The sequence below is a fragment of the Ylistrum balloti genome, unplaced genomic scaffold (genome assembly GCF_031769215.1).
Source record: "Ylistrum balloti isolate Yb309-2 unplaced genomic scaffold, AGI_CSIRO_Ybal_v1 Utg369564, whole genome shotgun sequence".
Classification (NCBI taxonomy): Eukaryota; Metazoa; Mollusca; class Bivalvia; order Pectinida; family Pectinidae; genus Ylistrum; species Ylistrum balloti.
Genome location: NW_026781863.1, coordinates 270,996 through 281,807, shown reverse-complemented (window position 1 = coordinate 281,807; position 10,812 = coordinate 270,996).

Genomic DNA, 10,812 nt, shown 5'->3' with positions numbered 1-10,812 from the left:
AATAAGGCAGACAACGATTACGTCATGTGGGAATCAGTCACTGACCTACTTATAATAAGGCAGACAACGATTACGTCATGTGGGAATCAGTCACTGACCTACTTATAATAAGGCAGACAACGATTACGTCATGTGGGAATCAGTCACTGACCTACTTATAATAAGGCAGACAACGATTTCGTCATGTGGGAATCAGTCACTGACCTACTTATAATAAGGCAAACAACGATTACGTCATGTGGGAATCAGTCACTGACCTACTTATAATAAGGCAGACAACGATTACGTCATGTGGGAATCAGTCACTGACCTACTTATAATAAGGCAGACAACGATTACGTCATGTGGGAATCAGTCACGGACCTACTTATAATAAGGACAAAACTTCATCTTACATTTATTTCTTCTCTCAAGGATTCTAGAAATCTAACAGGACAGTTACGTAAAACAAAATATTTCATCAAGCATGCGGTCAAAACAAAATTACGACGAACAGCAGCATTACATAATGAAATTCTGAAGCATAAGCGCTGTCGAGGAGATTCAGCACTCGAATGGGTTTACCACAATGCACGTGACTTCAATATCAGTCACGAGGATCGGGGCAGTGGCAGGAATTGTAATATGATATACAGATAAAGATGGGTAAAACTAATGTACAATTACGTGTTTAAACTGATGTACAAGTATGTGTTTAAACTGATGTACAAGTACGTGTTAAAACTGAAGTACAAGTATGTGTTAAAACTGATGTACAAGTACGTGTTAAAACTGATGTACAAGTATGTGTTAAAACTGATAAACAAGTACGTGTTAAAACTGATGTACAAGTATGTGTTAAAACTGATGTACAAGTACGTGTTAAAGTACGTGTTAAAACTGATGTACAAGTACGTGTTAAAACTGATGTACAAGTACGTGTTAAACTGATGTACAAGTACGTGTTAAAACTGATGTACAAGTATATGTTAAAACTGATGTACAAGTACGTGTTAAACTGATGTACAAGTATGTGTTAAAACTGATGTACAAGTATGTGTTAAAGTACGTGTTAAAACTGATGTACAAGTACGTGTTAAAACTGATGTACAAGTACGTGTTAAACTGATGTACAAGTATATGTTAAAACTGATAAACAAGTACGTGTTAAAACTGATGTACAAGTATGTGTTAAAACTGATGTACAAGTACGTGTTAAAGTACGTGTTAAAACTGATGTACAAGTACGTGTTAAAACTGATGTACAAGTACGTGTTAAACTGATGTACAAGTACGTGTTAAAACTGATGTACAAGTATATGTTAAAACTGATGTACAAGTACGTGTTAAAACTGATGTACAAGTATGTGTTAAAACTGATGTACAAGTATATGTAAAAACTGATGTACAAGTATGTGTTAAAACTGATGTACAAGTACGTGTTTAAACTGATGTACAAGTATGTGTTAAAACTGATGTACAAGTACGTGTTAAAACTGATGTACAAGTATCTGTTAAAACTGATGTACAAGTATGTGTTTAAACTGATGTACAAGTACGTGTTAAACTAATGTACAAGTATGTGTTTAAACTGATGTACAAGTATGTGTTAAAACTGATGTACAAGTATGTGTTAAAACTGATGTACAAGTACGTGTTAAAACTGATGTACAAGTACGTGTTAAAACTGATGTACAAGTATGTGTTAAACTGATGTACAAGTACGTGTTAAAACTGATGTACAAGTACGTGTTAAAACTGATGTACAAGTATGTGTTAAAACTGATGTACAAGTATATGTTAAAACTGATGTACAAGTACGTGTTAAAACTGATGTACAAGTACGTGTTAAAACTGATGTACAAGTACTGATGTACAAGTATGTGTTAAAACGTGTACAAGTACGTGTTAAAACTGATGTACAAGTACGTGTTAAAACTGATGTACAAGTATATGTTAAAACTGATGTACAAGTATGTGTTAATCCTCGTCTTTAGATAAATCAGGTGAGTGATTGACATTCATAATTAGAAACAAGACTTTCAAATATAACCTGTAAAGAAAGTTAAACACGTTGTTGTCATGGTTACGTGATTGACAGTAGAAACATAGCCAGATTTGCTGCATGTAGAAGTAAGGCCACGATCTGATCACACCAAAACATGATTCTATATTCAGCAGACCAGAAGGTTGATGAATTTGCCATTGAACCTCCCCAGCGCGTCAGCCATTGACAAATATATAATGACAAGGAAGGAGAATCTGGTTTGCTCCCAATTCCGCTTTAAATAACTGTATGTGTAACATCTCGTATTTTCACGTTCTGGAATAGACTTGTATTGTGAATTATTAACATACTTATCACCTGCCACGCCTGTGTATATGTAATTGTTCTGGTCTCAACTTCTCACAGAAACTTGTACATTATAACGTATTGGGAGCTTCACGTCCGCGTGTAAGACCAATTGGCCGATCGACAACGCAAAAAATAACCACGCCTACCGGAAATCAAGGGAGGCTACTCTCACCATCTCAAACAAACAAAATGTCGTCAGCATTGATTGTCATTCCCGATGATATCGTACTTAATTATACTTCTAACGTATCGTTGAAGAAAAAATTAAAAGCGAATGGTTTCGTGTCTGGGTCATACTTTCAACGAGCGTCCTTCCAAACAATAGACGATGATACAGTTGAAATTAGTGGCTATGTTTTCCCCAGTCAGCGGAAAAAATTGGGAATATATACCATCTACGACCCGTTTTCAGTCGAATATTTATGAGGTTTTCCTTTTGAAATAAGGTTAACATGGCAAATCACTGCATTTATTCCATGTATATACCAATCAATGGGGAATTCAAAATATTAAATTTGTATCTATGGATTACAGCCCTTTCCGTTGTTGAAGGAGTAAAAATTGTCTTTTTCATTTGACGCATATTGCCAGAACCCATTACTACGATCCGTTTTTCAGACGAGTATTTCTGAGACGGTTTTTTTTTTACTTTTTAAACTAAGTTTATCTGTGGTAGCAGTGCAATAATTAAATGATTAAATATACCGGTCGTTAGGGAATTTAATAACCTAAAATTACGTATATATATTTTAGCCCTTTCCCTCCTTGAATGACTTAAAACAGTTCATTTAAGTAGTCACGTACTTTCATTTCCCTATACTGCCATGTTAAATCGAGTCGATTTCAGTCTCTTTTGGTACACAGTGACGTCACTGGTCACTTATTGGGGTTTCAGACAACTGTTTCCGTGAAATCGATAATTTTGCCATTTTAACAGTCAATTTCGCTTTTATGGTTCATCTTTGAAAATTTTTATTTCTTGTAAAGTGGTCAGAGTAACCTTTATTTTCATATATAAAAAAAAAAGATTTTCGCTGAAGATACCCTTTAAACACCACACAATGTTGAATCTGTTTATGTTTTTTTTCCTCTTTACAATTTTGCTAATAATTAAAAAGATTAAAAAAAAAAACAAAGTTCAAGTGGTGTGATAGTTTTCTATGGAGCAGAATTAATGAAATAAAAATAAAAACAGTCGCCATGCAGGGTTAGCTCAGTTGGTAGAGCATAGGCTCCACGACCAGAAGGGTGCAGAGAGCCGGGTGGGTTTGAATCCCGGCAGCAGCAATTTCTTTCCCATGAAAATTCACCTCTCACCTCTGTTTCACGTGGGAATGAAGTGGTAAACCCCAAAGAAACTAATAAAACAAGTTTGCTTTTACAGTCATATAAAGTCTTTATAAAATGGCCACCAAGATACATCACTGATATAATGGTTACTTTCTAAACTGGCATTGAATTCTTGAATTTTGGGGTTTTTTTATGTATATCATGTTAATGTTTTTTTTCATCATTAAGAATGTTAATACCTTATTGGAAGACTTTAAGATTTTATTTCAACTGGTTAACCATAACAGTAAACACTCATATTATCACAGACCATTCACAAAGTAAAACTTTGTAAAAGAGCAGAAACATGTCCAGATAATTTCATTTCCCTTCAGTCAATAAATATCCGAAAATGGTCAGTCCGAAATCAAGCTTGTTTATAAATACACACATTAACATGCGGCTTATTAGCACATGAGAGAGGATTATAAAACTTATGCTAGCAAAATTTTGAGAGAAAAAAATACTGATGTTCATTGAAATATTGTACACGTGAGTCTGTGAATATTTACGCACTTTTGAGCAGACATAAAATGCTTTAATCTATAAGGACACTGCAGGATCTCCTCGTTAAGTTGATACTGAGGCCGTCCGCACAATCGGAGCCAAGATTTGCACTTCTCATGCTTCGTCTGAGATTTGGGAAACGGTATGAACACAACACCTCCCTCTAATCGCTCTGGGTAGCGAAATCGGTGTTGCAAGTTCCCCAGCAGCAACGTTTCACCATTGTCGGAGAATGTCGGAGTAGCGAAACGTAAACAAAGAGGCGAATACTACCCACGATCTGATTGGCTAAACCTCGCTGTCAATCAAAAGCTGTCGATCGGCCAATTGAATACTTACCGCTGCACCAGAAATTGTAGGATGACGATGTGAAGAGAAGGTCGTGTTTTATTGACACCATAGACTTTTTTGTGGTCTATATCAGAATGGTGCTTGCAGTGGAACTCGGGGCAAATCGTACAATTTTTCTAACGTCATATTTAGTCATCAATGTATACTGTTGAAACTTTGTCTTAACATGTAAAACAAAAGGAGTTTATCTTCCGATCTGGTGTAGAAGAAACAAAGAAAACAGGCTTTGAAGATTTTTTTACAAATTGCGTGATGGAAAGCTATTTTTGGACATTATCATATTTATATTAAAGTACAACAGTAAGTAAGCTTAGAAGTTGAGGATAACACAATTTAAACAAAGAAATTCTTATCTTTATAACACGTTCAGTAGCTGGTAACACTGGGAAATTCATCATATTGACTAAGCACATCCAACACTCTGAAATAACACCGACCATTTCTTCATCTCGTGTCCAATTCATTTTATCCTGAAGTATAAATTTACACCTGGCTATATGTGTATTTATTTCTGTGTTTTCCGCCATCACGGAAATACCATAGAAAACGACTATGGTAAAGTCCTATATTTTCATTGGGATCAAATTTCGTGGTATTTCATAAAAATAGGTTTTCGTTGACACTTGATTTCGTGGATATTTTAATTTTCACGGCGGGCTACACGACAGATAAATATTTGCCTCCTTGTAGTTGAACAAATTGAGTGGAGAGAAGACACGTGGTAATGACAAATCCGTGTTAAGATAATGCATTTCATGGCCTTTTATCATTTCGTGTACCCACGAAACAAATGAAAATAAAAAAAAACACCCACCAAAATTAATTATTGTACAGTAAGTCGACAAGAGAACAGCGCATTTGGTGCACTGGATAATAATAAAAAGACGAAAAACACGTAGTTACGGAGCCTGACATAAACTATTATTTTACCACAGGTATAGAAATCTTAAGAACTATTGGAGGTGAGCACGGCGTTTATTAACAGTTTAGAACACTTCTACAATGTAATAGCGAGCGGTTTATGGTATTGTGTGTGTGGTTATTCAACTCCAACAAACAGCTCATACGATCAACTTTAAACGGAAGTGTGACTGGAACTTCATTACCCACAATGCACTTACAGCAGCACGCAATGAAAACTGCCGACCCGTTGAATTGATTAAAATGATTTTGACCGACAAAATGTCGCTTTAAGCTTTCATGTGGAAATGAGATCATGCTAAAACTCTTAAATAATTCAAATGGATTGAACAAATATATACTTTAATGGTCTTAAACTCATATAACGAATATCTTGTTGAAAAATAACAATTTTAACCATTCAAGATATGAGCACGATTGTGCACCGATGTACCTGATTTCCGGTTTAACCTTTGGGAACTTTCGTCACTTTCCGTAAGACATTGTCTCTTACACGGAAGCAGCCGAAAGGTCCCGATTCGGCGAAAACCTGTCCCGTCTCCTAACTATATTAATTCTGTAAGATATGGATATTCTTTCGATAACTGTTTGAAATTAATTATGATCAAATATTTGAATGTTTAGAAATTTTCTAACAGACACTTATAAGGCACAATGATAAGATAACTATTAGTGATGAGTTTTTTTGTTGTTTTTTTTTGCGTGTTTTTTTTTTCAGAAAAATGCAGTTTATGTAATATAGTGACTTTTGAATTTCATTTAAACATATATATTTACATGATTTTCTGAATAACAATGTATATCAGAATAGTCTCAACAGTGTTTTTAACTTTATCCTCTTTTTGCTATCAAGACGAGTCAACATTGCTTAAAAAACCGAAGGTTCAAAAGCATTTTATGATTTGTTAATTAACAGAACGAAAACTTCAATAGCAAAGAGAAAATAAAACGGTGGTAGAGAACATTCTGATGTTAATAATGAAAACTTGTTAAACATATAACCACCGCCTTTACAAACCCGACTAAACCTATATTAAGGTGGTCGGGTGGCGTAGTGGTAACGCACTCGCCTTTCACTTAGCGACCGGGGTTCGATAGCCGGAACGGACGTGAAAAGGTATGGGGTCACCTGCCCGACCACGTGGGTTTTCCCCGGGTACTCCGGTTTCCTCCCACCATAAGACCCCGGGCCAACAAGAGTGCTTAGTATAAGTTGACATAACTTGCTTCGCAATTGTTGTAAAGTAAATTAAGTTTAAATGTCTTTCACCATATTATGGCTACAAACTCCTTTCTGCAATATCACTCTGAAAGGGAAACTCTTGTATATTTATTTTGAAGACCTTTTTATCAATTTGTATAGTCAAAGACTTTATTAATACATTTACTGTTACCATTGAAACCGATCACCCTCATCACAAATTTCAGCTTTTCTAGGCCAATGTTCGGAAACCATTCAAAATAATTGCTCAAAACTTTTACACTAATTAGGCTAGTAGTATCTTATGCTATGGGGGAAGTTCACCATTTAAGTACCTTTTCTGTTACCATACAAAGAGATTGGCCAGATTACAAAGTTCGGTTTTTTTTTCAGACCAGATTTGTGAAACCATTCAAGGTAATTCCCGGTTACCCAGAACTTTGTACATGCATCAAACTAGTACACTCTCTCTCTCTCTCTCTCTCTCTCTCTCTCTCTCTCTCTCTCTCTCTCTCTCTCTCTCTCTCTCTCTCTCTCTCTCTCTCTCTCTCTCTCTCTCTCTCTCTCTCTCTCTCTCTCTCTCTCTCTCTCTCTCTCTCTCTCTCTCTCTCTCTCTCTCTCTCTCTCTCTCTCTCTCCTCCCTCTCTGATTATATATATATATATATATATATATATATATATATATGTCTGAACAGATGTTTTTTCCAAACGCGAGTAGTATGACTGTGCCTTTTGTTGATTGGCAGCCGGGAGCTACCGCAGAGGTTCCTGTGTGAAAACACACGCGGGATATTTCTACAGCACCTTTAAATACAACTCCATAATAAGATACCATAAAATCTGATAATTATGGAAATCATAGAGCTGTTTCGTCCTTCTAGGCCTTGCCAGTGATTCTACATCATACAGCTGTTTCGTCCTTCTAGGCCTTGTCAGTGATGCTACATCATACAGCTGTTTCGTCCTTCTAGGCCTTGTCAGTGATGCTACATCATACAGCTGTTTCGTCCTTCTAGGCCTTGTCAGTGACACAGCATCATACAGCTGTTTCGTCCTTCTAGGCCTTGTCAGTGACACAGCATCATACAGCTGTTTCATCCTTCTAGGCCTTGTCAGTGACACAGCATCATACAGCTGTTTCGTCCTTCTTACATGAAGGTACACTATAAGTGTTGAAATACAGGTAGCAACTGATGGAAATCAAAACTAGTGGGAAAAAATATATCAACATCAGATGTGTTGCTTTGTTGATTCAGATTACCATTATGTTTGTGTGAAATATTGCATTATTTCATATAAAATTGTTCAGTATAGAATAAGACGTGTTTATAGCGTTTTATCTATTACAGATATATAACAAAAACACACATACGTCACGTGATTAAGCTAGCGTTACTTTACATAGCGACCTTCAGTTCTCACTTCAACGCGTCAATAGAACTGATCCCCTAGAGAACAGACATAATTCTTAATGCATGAGTACTGTGGAATGCTCTATCACATTACTTGGAGTGCTCAGTATTACTGAGTTATCTGGGGACGAGGATTCATGATAATTCCTAAAGAAGCAAATGACTTTCGCAAAAAATTCAGAGTAACCAACTTTCAGCCGACGTTGCTTTGCCCGGTTTTGGTAGGAATATGACACTCTGAATGTAATGGACGGAAGTTCTATTTCACGTCGTCATTTCATTTAGCGTTAGACTGTCTATTATTCAACACTTAATAATCAAATAAGGATATCTTATTTCAAAATTAATTAAGCACGAGAACCCCGGGACTGTGAAATATACGTTCATATTTCAAAATATAATAAAACATTGCAAATTATAGTAATAATTGATAACCAGATGTTGAAATACGATCAAATGACAAATTATTGACACATAAAGTAATACCTCAAGCTCCAAACTTCAGGGAAGAACGTACTGAAGCCAAATCATCCAAAAAAAAATGAACCTTCACGACATTTATCTCTACATCTATACACTAGTTTTGGAATCACAAGTAAACTATTGATTTTACAATGTATGTGGGTTTTTGTTTTGTTTTTTTTTGGTTTTTTTTTTTTTTTTTTTTTTTTTTTTTTTATTGCTACTTCCCATCTGGTTTAAGGTCACCCGAGATGAAGACTGAAGCAACCTATTGGGATTGGGAAATATACAACCAGTTACATTATGCTTTAAAACACTGCAAATTTATTTGTCTATCCTTTGTCTTTAGTGTTCGTACTTATTTGTAGAAGCAATGTAAACACGCCCTAGTAATGAGAATTGACAAGAAGGGAGACAAGCAAGGTCACTCTCGTTATAGACAAATTACATTACTTCGTACTATTGGTAAAGTTTTTGGACGACTAATAGTTAAACATTTACATAACTATTTGCTAGAAAACTCTCTTAACATACCATTCAGTTTCCCAGCCAGGTCAGTCTACTGTTCAGTAGGTTAATGAAATCTTTCATCAAATATTTGACAATTTCGGAGGGGGGACCCTGTCTAGGTTTCTAGTTTCCGAGGCATTCGACAGAATACGGCGAATTGGACTGACAGTGAAGCTAGCTAGTTTGGTGTTGCATGCAAATTATTGGACTGGTTAACTATTATTATTATTATTATTATTATTGCATTCTTAATGGCCCGTCAACACATAAAAGGTCATTAGGGCCATCAAACGGATAAACACACAGCGATCCAAAAGGAAATAACATTAAACAAACCAAAAGGTTAAAAAGGTAAAAGACAAATGATAAACATCTTAAATGGGTATGTTAACACAAAAGATTAAAATGCTACGTATATCATATAGACCAACATCTTTCAGGTAAAATTAATGGATTATTTGTCTCATATAAAACATCAAGTATTTCTTGGAAATAGTTTATGTACTGTAAAATCTACAAATGTAGGTGTGCCTCAGGGCTCCGTTCTCGGTCCTTTTTTCTTTATCGTGTTATATTAATGGCATAACGGGTAATATCGAAAACCTATCAAATTTATTTTTCGGATGATACGTCGATTTTATGCTCCGATAATTCTCTACTCTCTCAAACAGAAAAATCAATATCTTTTTCAAATATTCGATCTTCGGCTGATAAATGATTGACATAAATCTTAATGATATGTATTGAACACGTGACCAGCCATAAGCATCTATAGCAGTATCCTTCGATTCAAACTGTAAATTGAGGTGCCACGTAGAATATATTGGTAAAACAGAAGCGAAACAATTAAGTCTCCTTTGTAAATTAAAATGGATTATTACTAGAAGTTCATTAAAAACAACGTACAGATTCTTTATTCGTCCGCTTTTAGACTATGCTGTTGAGATGTTTGTACTATTGCTAAGGTAGAGATTTAGAAATATTGGATTGACCTTTATAAGCGTCGTCCGTCGTGTATTTTACACTGATATTTGTATTTATTTAGATTTTCGACTCCTCAAAGTTCACTAAATCATTTGTAATGAATTTTCGTGGATACTTTCCGTGGTAGTAAATGAACTAAGATTTTTGTAATGCGTGTTTTTTTTCTGTTTCTTTGCACACGTGTACGTTGCACGTGTACTAGCGCACGTTTTCTGATTCTACACACACGCACACTTTGCTATAAAGGGTTTACTAACACAAGCTTTAAGGATTATACACACGCGCGCACAGAGCTCACTAACATAGACTTTTCTGAATATACACACACACCATGCCTTGAAAAACTCCCCCCCCAACACACACACAAACACACGCACACACACACTCTCACACACTAACACACACACACACACACACACCATCACACAACCACAACATGCACACGTTGTTGTTAAAAAGAGATCATTAACACACGCTATTCTAATTCTACACACGCGCACCTTGCCATAAAAAAGCTCACTAATGATGTTTTGTTTTTTACATACCTGTCCATCAAGAGCTCACTTACCCTTGCGTTCTACACACACTACACACACATGTACTATGCCATAATTCTTCGTTTTTAGCAATAAAGCAACGTCCCATAAAACATTCTGTGAATGAACCTTAATCACAAAGTTGTCAATTATTTTCTAAAATTGAATTCGACGATGAAATGAATTATAAATCAAGGTTATATGGTTTCCGAAGCTAAATTTGTACGGTAATAACACGGGCAGAATGATCTCTCACTCTCCG